At 38.2% G+C, this 16,346-nt stretch overlaps 1 long non-coding RNA gene and 1 pseudogene across 2 annotated transcripts; one reads left to right on the plus strand and one right to left on the minus strand.

Moving 5' to 3' along the window:
* Positions 1-325: 325 nt before the first annotated feature.
* Positions 326-3,590, minus strand: LOC102661740 (uncharacterized). 2 transcript variants are annotated; one of them, XR_003267912.2, is made up of 4 exons: positions 2,214-3,590; positions 2,029-2,112; positions 869-1,179; positions 326-710 (listed from the first exon to the last, which is right to left on the minus strand). It is a non-coding gene; the product is annotated as an uncharacterized lncRNA (long non-coding RNA). The 2 variants fall into 2 exon arrangements; XR_005892638.1 differs by having other exon boundaries at positions 326-1,179.
* A 9,044-nt stretch (positions 3,591-12,634) lies between these two features.
* Positions 12,635-14,049, plus strand: LOC100814753 (protein PAT1 homolog 1-like; annotated as a pseudogene).
* Positions 14,050-16,346: the final 2,297 nt, after the last annotated feature.

The following is a 16,346-nucleotide window of genomic DNA, read 5'->3' on the forward strand; positions in this document are numbered from 1 at the left end:
TTGAAGGCATCATACATATGGTATTCCATATGCATATAAAAAAATTATCATTGTTTCTAATGGATATCCAAAAAGCTGCAATCCCATGTTGGTTTCACAATTCCATGGTAGCATATGTCTCGTAAATTGAAGACTTGCTAATCAGAAAATAGGGACAATGAACAGTTAGTTATTAAGAAAATCAAATATAAGAAATTTTTTGGCATTCTTGACAAATCTATGCATGCTGAATGCACTTCCTTTTTTTTATTGATTATTCATTATATTCAAGATAATATAACAATTACACAGCACATGAGTAGATGATATATATTATTAAGAAACATTTGTACTAATTATAGTTAATTTCAAACTTATAATGTGAAGCTTTACCTCAAACAATGTTTGTGACAAACAAAAACATGCATAATAGAATGAAGGTGCACCACATAACAAATCTGGAGGTGATATCAAAACAGATTTTCTGTGGTTTTTGCTGGGTTTGGGGTTGAAGGTGATAACACAGTAATCTTTGGTGTGTTTTGGCTATTTCCCGTTGAAATATTGGTATTGGACTTAGTTCCTCTAAATCTGACTTTGGTCACTTGACTTCCCATCAGCACAATAGCAAAAAGACAATTGGTAAAGGAATTACACACTAACTCTGTCCACGTGCAATACAGCCATAAACACTCTTGTTCTCAATCCGTTTTGTCCAATTCTTGCCCTCTCTGCTTCAATTTTGATATGTTAAGGCAAAAAAAATAATGAATAAACAGGGCAAGAAAATAAATTTAATAACTTGACTCATTAAAAATGTAATAGAAAACATATATTGATTTCATCAAGATTTAATCCTTCAAAGAGTAACTTCAGAAAACTTGCCTACCTTTTCTTAGTGTAATGGATGGATGGATGGAAGAAAGAGATACAACAACAACAGTGCGTTAGGGAAGGGAGTGGCTTCTCTCTCCCACAGAATCAAAGTGCAGATTTGACAAATGAAAAACTTATCTATGACAGAAGGGGAGTGGCTTCTCTCTCCCACAGAATCAAAACAGATAATGAGTGCAGTGTTCTTCCCTTCCCTATTGTAATTGTAACTATCTCTTCAAGTCACTTCTATTCACACGTCTATGAAGAGTTATAGGGTCACCATGTTAGTCTTATATATGATACATGATACATCTTCTTAATAATCTGCATTCAATTTATAAATCAAATAGATAAATCACATAGAATTTATGTTATTATAAATTATAAAGATAATAAATTTTAGTGTAAGCAACTCAACTTGATATCTCTTTGGAATATTCACATATTACAAAATTTTTCCTAAATGTAATACTAAAACCCATACATACAATTTAAGACAATTAAACAATTATCAAAATTGAATATCAAAAATAAAAAACAATGATCAAAACTAATCTTTTATCTTTATATTTTTATTAGTAATTGTAATCATAATAATTTTATATTGTCACAACTGGCATGAACCATTGCAGCAAAAATTTCATCATTTAAATTCATGAAATATTTATTCATGGCTAAATCACAACGTCTCTTTGCAAATAAGTATAATACTAAATTAAAAAGTTTCTCTTCATTTGTACAAATTATAGTATGAGGTGTAGTGACATTCAAAATCTTCAAATGAATACTTTGTTCACATTAAATAATTAAATGTTTTTAAAGAAATGCCTAACAATATCATACTCACTTATGAAGTATAAACATTCACTCATTTTTTTATCAATAGTGTTGAAATTCATTATGAAATGGATCAAAACTATAGGAATTTTATCAGTAGCACTATAACTTGCTTGTTTATATCATTTTTGTATCAAATTTTCTACTTTCCATTTTCAAAAAAAACGTGTGATTTGTAATCATAACCCTTCACAAACAAAATTTAGAAGTAGTTAACAAAAGGCATATCATATCACATACAACTTGTCTTGGTCCATAGATAGTCAAGTACTTTAGAAGGTTACATCAAAGTAATGAATGATTAAAGCATTGTTCAGCAGAGCAGAGGTCACCTACTAAATTCTTTCAAGTTGGAACACAAAATACTGCCTCACCCACACCTGCACCGCACTATGATATCCACCACCACACCGATAATATCTACAAATTTTATAAAACTTAAACGATTACATAAGCATTAAAAAATGACATAAACAATAACTATCCATAGAATGTGTAGCAAAATTATTAAAAGAACATACCAACTAAAGTGTCCGGTTTTGCCTCACCCACAATGATGTCTTCAAAAGATGTGAAATCATAGACATTCTCAGGGGGATTTCAAGGCATTCTTCTTCAGTAACACAAGTTTGTTTGACAAAATACAACATATAATCACTCTTACTCACTCTCCACTCTCCAATGCTTCTTACAGCTGAAAAGTTTTCAAGAACATATGTTTTACCACGCCGCAACAAGTGTCTAAATTCTGCAAAATAATCCTCACTATTACTAGGCTGAATAACCCCTATAGAGAGCATTTCATCCACCTGCTTCTTAGTCTCATTTTTATGAATGTAGGGGTATTGATAAGGCCTTACATTTATAGGATCCTCCCTCGCCTTAATCTGGATTTTGTGAATTACTTCCCTATGAGGCAGTAGTCTAGTGGGTTTAGCAAACACCTGCATAAATTCAACTAGCAGATTCTGCAGTTCTTCTTTTTCTACTGGCAACTCCCTATTCTCCTTGATTTCCTTCTCTAACACCCACAACATAGCTACGACTTCAACTTCATCTTCCATTAGTTTCATCAATGTCTTGACAAATATTATGGATTTTTCCAAGTTGGGATCCCCTTATATTCTTATATCCTAGCCTTGATGCTCAAACGTCATATTTAGCTTTCTCTAATTTACCTTTACCTCTCCTAACGTGGCTCGCCAAGCTATCCACAATATCACATCCACTCCTCCTAGGTCAAACAAAGAAATTTCTTCAGATAACTCAATATCCTATGCTTACCTATACCCCTTTGCAACATCCTTGGGTTGGTTTCTTGTTGCCATCTCCAAGTCTTACCTGGTATGGTTTGGTTGATTCCACCTTCAATCCCAAATATGGACCAATTTTCCAGAAATGAAATTGTGGCTGGTTCCACTATCAATAAGGATTAGCACCTTTTAACCTTGAACCATGCACTGGAGTTTCATGGTGTGCGGTTGAGTCAACCCCCCAACAGAACATAGGCATAAATCCATCCACTAACACACCACTTCTTGCTCTTCATTACCTTCTTCCTCAACTGCTTTCACTTGTTCAATTTTTTCTATTTTCCCGGTATCATCAATTTACTCATCCTCGCCTAAGATTACAACTCTTTGTTTTTCTGAAAGCAGTGGGCCCACCTTATGCCCACTGTCATTTCTGCACTTTATCCCTTCCAGTGCATCTTCCTCTTCCCTAATTTCTGCTATACACTTTCCTGTCTCCTTTATTAGTCCTTTCTCTATCATCTCATTCTTGCTTTTACCCCTAAGTTCTTTTCAGTGGATAAAGTTGTGATTGGCTTCAATTACTATCCCTTCAGCCCCCGTTTGTTCACTTCTATTAGCCTTATGGTTGCTTCAGCTAGCTTCTTTTTGTCCGGTACTTATCTCAGATGTGACTAGCTTTGGTACTCGTGTCAGCCTTATTGCCCCGTGGTTCATGCAAATAGTGTTGTCCTTCGGTTCGTCATACCTCTGACACCCCTCGAAATTGCTCGTCGCCATCTGTAATCATTGAATCTCAATATATAAATTTCCTTCAATTTAATTTTATTATTTGAACTATTAATTCTTAATTTATTTTAACAATTCATATTCATACATATATATGTGTGTGCTTTTATAATCATCAACACTTAATAAGCTTATGAGATCAAAACATGACAAAGAACATTTCCAACAATCTAATTCTCACGTTAATCTAGTAAATCTTGTCTAAAATACAAACGAATTATACAGAAATGCTTCTTAGAACATGGGAAGTAAAACCCCTCAAACAATTTCACATAATCATATCAAAACTAAAGAAATCAAAATCACAGGTTCCAAAACACGAAAACACTAAGAACACTCAATTTTATCAACCAATTTGCATTAGGGCATCAATTATCCCAACAAACATAACAATCTCGTGATTTTAATGATAAAGGCAGAATTACAATACAGTAAACATCTCAAAATAAATTTCAATTTGATCATCTAAGGATCCTTACACATGTTCATTGTAACCCGAATTGCGATAAACTCATCTCTTACCTCTAATTGGGCTCACGTGTGTAGTTCGACACTGATAGCTGCATCTCTGGCGGTTTTCTAAGATTCGTCAAACTTTTTTTCTGTGCGCTGCTAGGGTTCTCAAGTGTAAGAGAAAAGGAGAAGGGATTGAAGTCTTAATTTCTCTTCTTCTGTGCGAGGGGCATATCTCTTTGTCCGCAGACATTATTTTGCAAATCTCAACGGTGAGAATGTGTGAAAATGAGTTCCGAAAGTGGTGTCCAAATTTTAGGACAATCCAATGATTAACGAGTTCAGGATCGTAATTTTACAGGTTTGGGTGTATGCGAGAAAAAATAGGGTTTTGAAAGAGGAAGAAGGGGGAACGAATTTGAGAGGAAAAGACAGTGTAGAAATGTATCATAATTATATAAATTGACGTAATATGTCTCTATTTATAGTTATAATACTCTGAGCCTGTTGTTGACTTTATTTTTCTTTATTTTATAAAAAAAATCTTAAGTCTTTCATTAAATAAATATTTAATTAAGACATCCTTTTATTTTCTTAAACATCATTTTATTCTATTTATTTTCTAGTAGTATGAAACCTTTATTTTAATTAATAAATCATTTTCTCTCATTTATTTAATTTCTAAATTTTTTATTAATTTTTAAATAAAACTTTTTTTATTTATTTTACCAAAAAAAAGGGTGTTACACAATTTTCTTAAAAGGTTGAGATTCGAACTTGCTCTCAATAATCGCTGATAATCCGAGGATAGACCTTCAAGGATCGGGTCGATGTGTTCTTGAAGCATGATGAGACTTCCAACGGAGGCTGGGGAATCAGCAATCGCGCAAAGCTGAGATAGGAACTCGTGTATCAATTTCATTCTAAGAGTCGTCGAACGAAGCTGAGTTCGAAGTTGATGTGTTGTGGTCTTCGTCTATTTGTGAAAATACTCATGAATTCGCTTCCAAACTTCATAGGAATGAACACAACCAAGCATTCCTGATAAAATTGGTGTGGAGAGTCGATTAGAGCCAAGTCATAAGAACTTGATCTTGTTGCTCCCAAATCTCATATGCTGGATTTTTTATTCCAGCATCATGATCAACTTCTAACAAAATTCGCAGCGGAATTTGGGGATTTGCTACAAATCGTTGAAGACACTGATTTAATCACTGGCTCAACTTGTTGGCGCTAGAAAAGAAAGGTAGAATCATCAAGTTTGTGTGCTGTAGAGTTAGGAAAAGAAGAAGAAAGATACGCATTTTGTTGTGTGGCCATTATCGATCTTACCAAGCTTTGGATACCATTTTAGAAACTAAACAATATCATAAAAGAGGATGAGAGAGAGAAACTCGAGAATCAAGAAAGGAAAAATATATTTGGCCACTGAATATTGTAACTAACTTCTAACTAACTAGGAAGACTAACAAACTTCCTAACTAACTCCCTTTAACTAAGAGTACAGTTGAATACTGCAACTCTTTTGTACATACTCTAGTAGGGAAACTCAAACACTGGTCAAACAGTTTTTGCCTTGGCAATTTTCTGTGATCTTTACGGGACACATCCTGGTATACAAATTCGAAAATTATTATAAGTCTTTTCAAATTACTGGTAATTCATAAGAAAAAGAAATATGGGTTATAGTGATCATACCAATTATCCGATGCTTGAGAACATGATGCTCTAAATAATCCAAAAATATGTTGCTTAAGAGGTTGAGTTTCGAACTTGCTCTCAATCATCTTTTTTTTCTTTCTCTGCTGTCACTTATCAAGAGTTTTTTTTCCTAGGATCTTGTGCTCTATACTTTCAAGAAATATTAAGTTGTGTACATGCATTGATTTGTTAATTATTACTGTGCAAATGTGTTGTTGTCTGCTATAAGCTTATTATCTATAGTATTAATAAAGGGGGAAAAAATGTAAATCTCCCCCTAGTTAACGTAATGATCTTTTAACTAGAGAAAGTTCAACCCGCTAAAGAAGGGGCTTGTGAAACTTTACGTCTTGACTAGGTTGAGATTCGTTTGACATTTGCTTGGCTCATGTAGTAACCACACTAATGATAAGGGAAGGTTACAAAGTGGTACAATATGTATCAGATGAATTGGCTCTGGTTTGGTTATCATCATTCACAAGGTCTCTAGTTGTCTGTGTAAAAAATTCTTTGGCTTCTTAAGAATGTTGTAGGAAACAAATTTTTGCTGCCTCACTTAATGCATGGTTCTGAGTAATCACTAAATATCCCGACTTAGAGAGAGAATGAGAGAGAAAGAGAGAAAGACAGGGGGGAGAGTGAGTGGATCATGGTGAGCAGACGGAAAGGAAAATAGAGAGTGAGCGAGAGAATACGAGAGGATTCCAAATCAAACTATGCCAACACGAGGACAAGACAACTATAGAGGTACCGCCACCAAAACTGGAGGTAGAATCACGACATCACCGTGTTTTACTTCACGCGATTCCATGAACATACAACAGAGAAAGATCTTTGGGTCCATTTTAAGAAATGGGGTGATGTGAGGGAGATTTTAATCCCAAACCACAGTAACAAAGGGGGGAGAAGATTCGGCTTTGCAAGATTCAAGGGGGTAACCGATGAACGCAAACTAGAAAGACAACTTGACAATCTCAGAGTAGAAGGCCTCAAGTTGTATGTCAACCTTCCAAAGTATGGGAGACAAAATGAGAGATTCGCTGAGCACATTATCAACCTAAGAACCCAAAAAGAAGGGAGAAGTGTGGGTCACAGGTTAACGCAACACAGGACCCTTCTCAGGATATATACGAACGTGGCAGCCACCATACCAATGGATGTCGGGCAGAGGAAGCAACCTCCACCTAGAAACACCAGACACATGCAGTCACAATCGACGGTCCAACTTGATGTACAATGGGGGGAAAGAAATGGCTTACAGAAGCATGGGTAGGACAGCTAAAGAAACTTACTGCTTTCGAAAATATAGAGGAAGATCTACCATGGGAGCTAGGAGCGAATGTGGTGCCGAAATATATCGGCGATGACATGATACTTCTCCTTGGACTCTCGGACTCCAAGGCGGAGGAAATCATCAAAGATGAAACCCAAAATGGCACATCTCCGTTTCACACAATAGAAAGGTGGAATCCGAGGATGAGGCTGCGGTATCGACTAGTATGGGCTCAATGCTGGGGAATTCCTCTAGAAGTATGGGACATAGGGAGTATTCGAAAGATAGTGGCTGCAATCGGAGAACTTGTAGAGGTTGATGATGATGTGGAAGATTTTAGAAGACTGGACAAGGCAAGAGTACTCATCAAAACTCCATGGAGTCTTCTTTTCCACCATACAGTCCAAGTGACGATCGGAGGGGAGATGCATCTGGTATCCATCGTTGAAGAAGTGTCGGTCGAAGTTGGAATGCGCACTAATCGATCCCGTACAGTAGTCGAGTCGTCGGAAGACATAGAATCCGATGACTTTGATACCGATGCCGAGCTCACATAGACGCCAACAGTTCACCCAGTGTTGCACATGCCAAACATCATCGACGACGATGGAAAGCAAAGCCTCGACGACGAAGGAACGGACGACACCGATACAACCCGATGCGTGCCGTTACCCGATAGTCCGAGGCCAAATGATTGTCTGCTAGGTGAGGCCCGACAACCCTGGTCACAGTTCCCCAGCTCCAAAAATCGTGCACGGCCTGATTCAAAAAATGCATGGAAGCAGCCAGCTTTGCCATACCCCACTACAGACACAGGCACCCAGCTATGGAAAATACTGAAGAATAAGGCCGAAAAGAGAAAGGTTGGTGGGAGCAGAGGTGGATCGTCAGAAGATGAAGAGGGAGAATATTGCGCAGATGAGGAAAGAGTCGTTGAGTGCCAAAGGAGAGTTGACCAAGAAAGCCATAATGGGCCACAAAATGATTTAATTTTGCCACATTACCACCACAAAGATGACAACAATTTAAATAATGAAGTGGGCCATGTTAAACAACAAACAACCAACCCAACACAAGAAACACGTAGCAACAGACCCCCATTGCCTTTAGCAGTTGTACGTGACATACAACAACCATCACTTGGGCCATCAAATGATATGGGCCTTCTTAATCAGATCAGCACTAACAACACCCAATACAAAAATAATAGCCCTTCAATTCATAATCTCAGGTGTGGTAAGGAATGGAAAGTTTTTGTTAGGAGAAAGGGATGTCATCAGAATCAGGCCCAACAGAGATGTCACCAGCTCCCACAGGCCAAATTTCCAATCCTGGACGCGACATTACCATCGGAGTTCATTGGTGAATTAGCAAAAACTTGACCCGAGGCCACAACTAACAGAGAGTATCCTTCACAAAACATCATAGAGATGGACTTAAACTCTGAGGGACCCCCTGAAAATATCATAGAAGAGGCGGAATATCAATGGGAGTTAGCAAAATGCATGGGGGTGCACAGTAACTTAGACCAGGCAAATATCATCAACAAGATAAGTGAAATGGAGAAAAGAGACAGGCAAGAGGCTGAGGAATTAGGAAATAAACACATTTCATCATGAACATAATATCCTACAATGTCAGAGGATTGAGGGGAGGGGTTAAAAGGGCTGCAATTAGGAGATTGGTCAGGAGACACAAAGCAGATATGTTATGTATCCAAGAAACAAAGAGGGAGCAAATTGATAAGGCTATGTGTCAGGCCTTGTGGGACGATCTGGATGTCGGTTGGGAATTCATGCCAGCAATAAATACAGCTGGAGGACTATTGTGTGTTTGGAATGAGCAGGCCTTCAAACTAGAATGAAGTGAAAAGGGAAAAGGATTCATCCTATTGGAAGGGGTATGGACTTTGGAAAACCAGAAAACATATGTAGTTAACATCTACTCACCATGTGATAGTCAAAATAAAAGGGAACTATGGGAATCACTCAAGCAGTTGAGACAACAACACCATGAAGGATTGTGGTGCTTCCTGGATGACTTTAACAATGTCAGACATCATTTTGAAAGAGAGGGCGTATCTTACAGGGGAGGGCAAGTCAATAACATCAATGATTTCAATGAATGGATAGCTGACATAGAGTGCGAAGAAATACCTTCTGCGAGGGCAAGTCAGACATAATTGATGAGAGACAGTCTACATTCATAAGTGGAAGACACTTGTTGCACAATGTGGTGATAGCTAATGAGGCAGTGGAGGAAGCAAAGAGACGCCATAAGCCATGTATGGTGTTCAAAGTGGACTATGAAAGAGCTTACGACTTTGTCTCATGGTCTTTCCTATCATATATGATGAAGAGACTAGGATTCTGCCCTAGGTGGATATGCTGGATAGAGGGATGTCTCAAATCAGCTTCGGTCTCTGTCTTGGTTAATGGCAGCCCCACAAAAGAATTCATACCACAAAGAGGGCTCAGGCAAGGTGACCCCCTAGCGCCTCTTCTATTCAATATAGTCGCTGAAGGTTTAACTGGCTTGATGAGAGAAGCACTGGATAAAAGCCTTTTTAGTAGCTTCCTTGTGGGGCAAAACAATAGTCAACATACTACAGAATGCAGATGACACCATATTTTTTGGGGAGGCAACAATGCAGAATGTGAAGACAATTAAGTCCATTTTGAGAAGCTTTGAACTTGTATCCGGGCTAAGGATAAACTTTGGAAAAAGCAGTTTTGGGGCAATCGGGAAGCCAGAGCAATGAGGGATTGAGGCGGCAGAATACCTTAATTGTAGAATCTTGTCCTTGCCTTTCACATACCTGGGTATCCCCATTGGGGATAACCCAAGACGTAGTGAACTTTGGGATCCTCTAATCTGAAAGTGTGAGAGAAAACTAGCCACATGGAAACACATACACATATCCTTCGGGGGGAGAATGACTTTCATAAATGCAATCCTAACAGCCATTCCTATCTATTTTTTCTCTTTTTTCAGGGTACCTTCAAAAGTAATAGCTAAATTGGAAGCCATTAAGAGAAGATTTTTATGGGGAGAAGGACCAGAGCATAGGAAGATTGCATGGGTCAACTGGAAGACGGTATGTCAACCAAAAGACAAAGGTGGCCTTGGAATCAAAGACATCCGGACATTTAATTCAGCTCTGATGGGGAAATGGCACTGGGATCTCTTTCGCAAGCAGGAGGAGCCATGGGCAAAAGTAATCATCTCAAAGTATGGTGGATGGAGGGCACTAGAAGAAGGCACAAGAGGAAATCATGATTCCACATGGTGGAAGGACTCGATCTCAACTTAGCAACAACAACAAAACTTAGTAATCAAAAGGGAAACCGCTTGGAAGGTGGGTGGCAGTGAAAAGTTTAGATTCTGGGAGGATCCTTGGACACACAATGGCATGCCACTAATGGAGAAATACCTAAGGTTGTATCACATCTCATGCCAACAAAAGACAATCATTAAGAAAATGGGGAGCAGCAATAACAATGGATGGGAATGGAAGCTCACCTGGAGGAGGAATCTCTTGGACTCCGAAGTAGAAATGACGGATACTTTTATTGGGGAAATATCACAGCAGCAAATACAACCTCGCAGGGAAGATAACTGGGTATGGAAGCATGATCAAAGCGGGGATTACTCAACAAAAAGCGGGTACGACCTAATATGGAGAGAGTTAATGGGGGAAAATATGAATTCTAATTTTGTGGACCTATAGAAGCTAAAAATCCTAGCTAAAGCAGCTATGTTCGCATGGAGGTTAATCAGGGATAGACTACCAACCAAGATGAACCTTAGAAGGCGACAAGTGATGGTAAATGACTCGATGTGCCCATTATGCGGACTTAATGAAGAGAAGGCTTCTCACCTATTTTTCAGTTGCAGCAATACCTTACCTCTATGGTGGGAGTCTTTATCTTGGGTTAATCTAGCAACAACTTTGCCACAAAACGCTAGGGATAATTACATGCAACATGAAACCGAGATACCTAGTGGAAAGAAGCTTACAAGATGGAAATGTTGGTGGATCGCTCTTACATGGGCAATTTGGAATCACAAAAATAAAATAGTATTCCAAAATCAGACCTTTGATGGAAGGAAAATGATGGATGATGCAGTTCTCTTACTCTGGACGTGGATCAAATCCATGAAGTTCTCATACATTTTAACCAATGGTCCTCTAACCTACAGGAAGCATTCAGTAATTAGGAGGGGATGGGTTTTCTGTAATGCTATAATAGAATGTGCATTAGCTTGGTTCTGTGTATACACTCGAACCAACCACATACTTACATCTACATATGTATTTCTAGTACCACTGGTACTATTCCTTATTAATAACATATATATTTTTGCTGAGCAAAAAAAAAAATGCTGTAGGAAACACAAAGCAATACACTAGCCAGGTTCTTGGAAATTTATTTGATAGATATCATTATGTTGTGTTGACCTGTATGAGATGATGCATATCTAGTGTTCTGAGTGAAATATGTATTTTGGCTCTATGGCTGTACTATTCCTCTTTTCTCTCCATGCATTGTTTCCATTGGCTGAATTATTTCTAATCCTATATTTTACAGATTCCTCTGCTTCTGAATGGCCACTAAGGGATGACATTCCCTACTGGTTTGATCAGCATGCTTACAACAATGAAGGGCAAGGCTCTCAGGATGAAAAAAGATGGTCATCACATCTCCATTCTTCTCTAACTCAGTTGCATGACTCAAGGCCCTTGTACAGAACATCTTCATATCCTGAGCAGCAACGACAGTTGCAACACCAACTCCAACATTGCTCCAGTGAACCTGTTTCTAACTTGTATGATCAGCATTTTTATGATAGTGAAACTATTGAGGATGGAAAAAGATGGTCATCACACCCACATTCCTCCATTGCCCACTTACAAGAATCAAAGCCCTTGTATAGAACATCATCTTATCCTAACAAGCGACAGGAGCTAACTCATTTTTCTAGTGAACCTATTTTGGTACCAAAATCTTCATTTACTTCCTATCCCTCCTGGTGGTATGTCCCAACAGTCTTCTCCAAATCACAGTACATGTCATTTGAAAATTCCTTTTCATGCTAGTGGAGCTCATGTGGCTTTGCCGTCACAAAATGGTTCTCATTTGTTCAATTCTGCTCTACAGTTGAGTGGATCAATACATGAGTCACATTTTAGTGGAAACGTGCACCAATTTACTACTGGCTCTCCTCTAAATTATCGAATGTAGAATCCTTGGGTCAACCAATCAGGGTTGTATTCTAGAGATCATCCAAACCTCCTCGGTAATATGTTGCAACAACAATTACACCATCATAGTGGATTATTATCACCTCATTTATTGACCCAATTGCAGCCACAACAACATAGACCGCATCATCCTGTTTAGCAATCAGGAGGCTACATATCAGGTTTTCAATCCCATTTATTTAGCCCTCAGCTTTTTTTGGATCATTCATGGTTAGAAAATATGAACATATACTTGGTCTTGCTGATGTTAGAGAACATAGACCAAAATCAAATCATAAGGGTAAACAGAGTCATCGTTTCTCTCAATAGGGTTCTGATGCAAGTAGCCAAAAGAATGAAAGTGGTTCATTACAATTTAGGTCCAAGTATATGACTAGTGATGAAATTGAGACTATTCTTAGAATGCAGCTAGCTGTGACTCATTGTAATGATCCCTATGTTGACGACTATTATCACTCAGCTTGTCTTGCTAAAAAAATGGGGGCTAAGTTGAAAAATTCGTTTTGCCCAACACAAATAAAGGAACATCCTCCACGAGTCCATTCCAACACAGATTCCCATGGTTTTCTTCAGGTTGATTCTTTAGGGAGGGTTTCATTCCTGGCCATTCGTCAGCCTCGTGCTCTTCTTGAAGTTGGTCCATCAAACAGTGTTAGCTCTGAGTGAAATATTTCTGAGAAGGCCCTTGAGCAGGAGCCTCTGTTTGTAGCCAGAGTCACAGTTGAGGATGGTCTATGTCTTCTTCTTGATGTAGAGGATATTGATAATTTTATGCAGTGTAATCAACTACAAGATGGTAGAACTCAATTAAGACGAAGACGGAAGGTCCTTTTAGAAGGACTAGCAACATCACTCCAACTTGTTGACCCACTGGGAAAGAATGGACACAAAGTTGGGCTTGGTGCTAAAGATGATGTTGTTTTCTTATGATTAGTATCTATACCCAAAGGGCGTAAACTCCTAGCAAAGTATCTTCAGTTACTTGTTCCTGGTAGTGAGCTTATGCGGATAGTCTGCATGGCCATTTTCCATCATTTGAGACTCTTATTTGGTGGTCTTCCCTCTGATCTGGCAGCTGCAGAGACTACAAGTGACCTTGCTAAGGTTGTTTGTCAGTGTGTTCAAGGAATGGATCTTGGTGCCTTAGGTGCTTGTCTTGCAGCAGTGGTTTGTTCCTCTGAGCAGCCTCCTCTACATCCCCTTGGAAGCACTCCTGGGGACGACGCCTCCCGTATTATAGTATCCGTCCTTGAGAGGACAACTGAACTTTTTACTGATCCACATGGTGCTGGCAGCTATGAAGGTAATCTTCGTTTTGGCAGGCTTCATTTGATGAATTTTTCGGCCTTCTCACAATGTATTGCATGAATAAATACCAGAGTATCATGCAATCACTGCGTGTACAAGGGACGCCAAATGTGTCTGCAATTGGATCAGATGCTTCTAAAGCAATCAGTAGGGAAATGCCTGTTAAACTCTTACGAGCAAGTCTTCCTCACACCAATGACCACCAGAGGAAATTACTACTAGATTTTGCTCAGCGGTCTGTGCCCGTGGTTGGATTTAATAGTTATACTGGGAGCAGTAGTGGTCTTGTGAACTCAGAGACTGTGCTAAGTTGATAGATGATTAGAGAGAAGTCCTCCTAATTATAATGGTTGTGTTGAAGGTCTCATCAACTGTACAACTTTGCATTTGTACTTGAGTATATTGGGAGCAATCTGAAGTGGAAGTGCAAGTTGCTTCTATGGCCAGAGGTTACTGCCCCTTTTGTATTTCTATCATAATGTCATAACAATGTGGTAGCATTGTGATATATTTGTAGTCACGCTCTCCATGCATCATGACAGCTTGATCTGTTTCCTCGTGTCTTTTCTTTTACTCATGACAGGGGAGCTTATTTTATTTTTGTGTGGCTGGCTGGTATAAACTTAGTGGTTAGCCTGTACAGTTTTAGGCACATATTTGATTCCCATGTTTTCTTTCTATTATATATACAAGGCGTGGGATTAGTTGTATTCAAATTTACTTCTGATAGGTCACTATTCTAATGAAAGTGGCATTTGGTGGGTGGTGCGGCCATAAACTTTACTAGGAAACATGTTGACAAGTTGGTGGTACTGAAATACATAGGGACTAATGTGGAATAAATTAAGTTAATGCGTATTTTTATCTCATCATTTCCTAATTTTTTCTAATACGTAGATGTGTTTTCTTATTGATTTCGTCAATTATATGAATTGTTAAAGCCATTTAGGAGTTGTTTGGTTTGAGAATTTTTTTTATTTTTTGAAAACAATTTTATTTTTAAAATTTTAAGTTTAAACAATGTGTTCGGTTTAACTATTTTCAATAAAATCTCATGAAATGATTTTAAAAATATAATATGTTTCCTGAATAATAAATTATTAAAATCATTGTATTATTTATTTTTTAAAAAATAAACAAAAATTAATATCAAATCTTAAGTCTCCCAGACAAAACAAATACACAAATCATGACCAATAAAATAGCAATCGAATCAATTTTTTTATGACCTACCATAACTTTCACACCTCTGATTTGTAGTTGTTTCTCGAACTTTGTCATTTCAGCAACTTGATTAGTGATAAGAGAAAAGTTAGTTCTAGGGGAAGAAGATTAACCGAAGAACTACAAGAACCAGGAAACCTTGAAAGAGAAAAGGTTTTGAGAAGCTTTTATTGAAGATCAAGGGTATAGAGAAGTATGTTTTACAAGTAATGGAATAAATTTCCTTAGGAACTAAATTGGCTATATAAAGTTTTTACTAACAACCAATCCTAACAGCTTTTCTAAACAGAAAACAAAAAATTGTACTAACTAACTAATTAATTCAAGTCTCTCTCAGACGCGTTTCCTTCAGCCACTGCATTTGCTCCGTATCAACCCCAGCCCCTCAAAACTATCCTTGTCCTCAAGGATGAAAAGAAGGAAACCGCTTCTTGAGATCATAGTAGAACTCCCATGTGGAATCCTCAGGCAAGTGATGTTTCCACTTGACTAAAACCTTGGTCACAACTTGACCTCTTCTCCTAACCATCATCCGATCCAAAATGGCCTCTTGTTCCTTAAGACTAGAACTGGCAGCATAAAAATCAGGGAGTGTAGGACTAGCTTCATCAGCAGTAACGCGTCTCTTCAACTGGGAAACATGAAACACATTGTGTATGCGAGAAGAAGTAGGCAAAGCAATCTTATAAGCAACAACACCCACATGATCAACCACTTGAAAGGGACCAAAGTATCGAGGACTGAGCTTTGCACTGGCCCTCTGGGCAACAGAAACTTGCCTGTAAGAATGAAGCTTGACAAAAACAAGGTCACCGATGGCAAAGTGTCTTTCATATCTATGCTTATCAACAACTTGCTTCATACGATTTTGGGCTCACTGTAAATGGAACTTCAGAATTCTACGCATTTCCTTGCCTTGCCTATACTCAATAGAGAAATCAAACTCCATGAGCTTGACCAACCATTTTTGTTGGAACACTGTTGAAAACTTCTGCTCCAGGATATACTTCAAGCTACTATGGTCAGTCTTGATAACAAAATGATTAGGCAGTAAATAATGTCTCCATTTTTTAACTGTAAAGACCACTGCCAAAAGTTCTTTTTCATAGGTAGACAGAGATTGCTGCTGCTTGTTTAGTGTCCTACTGATGTAGGCAATGGGATGAGACTCCTGCATTAAAACTGCCCCTATACCAAAGCCTGAGGCATCTACTTCAACCATAAATTCCTTGGAAAAATTAGGAAGAGCTAAGACTGGAGTAGAAGAAAGCAATTGTTTTAAATGCTAGAAGGCTAATTTTGTTGCAGTAGACCAAGCAAAACTATCCTTTTGTAGCATCTCATTCAATGGTTTAGCCACAATGTCAAACTTAGGAAAAAATCTTCG

Source organism: Glycine max, chromosome 8, assembly GCF_000004515.6.
Source record: "Glycine max cultivar Williams 82 chromosome 8, Glycine_max_v4.0, whole genome shotgun sequence".
Taxonomy (NCBI): domain Eukaryota; kingdom Viridiplantae; phylum Streptophyta; class Magnoliopsida; order Fabales; family Fabaceae; genus Glycine; species Glycine max.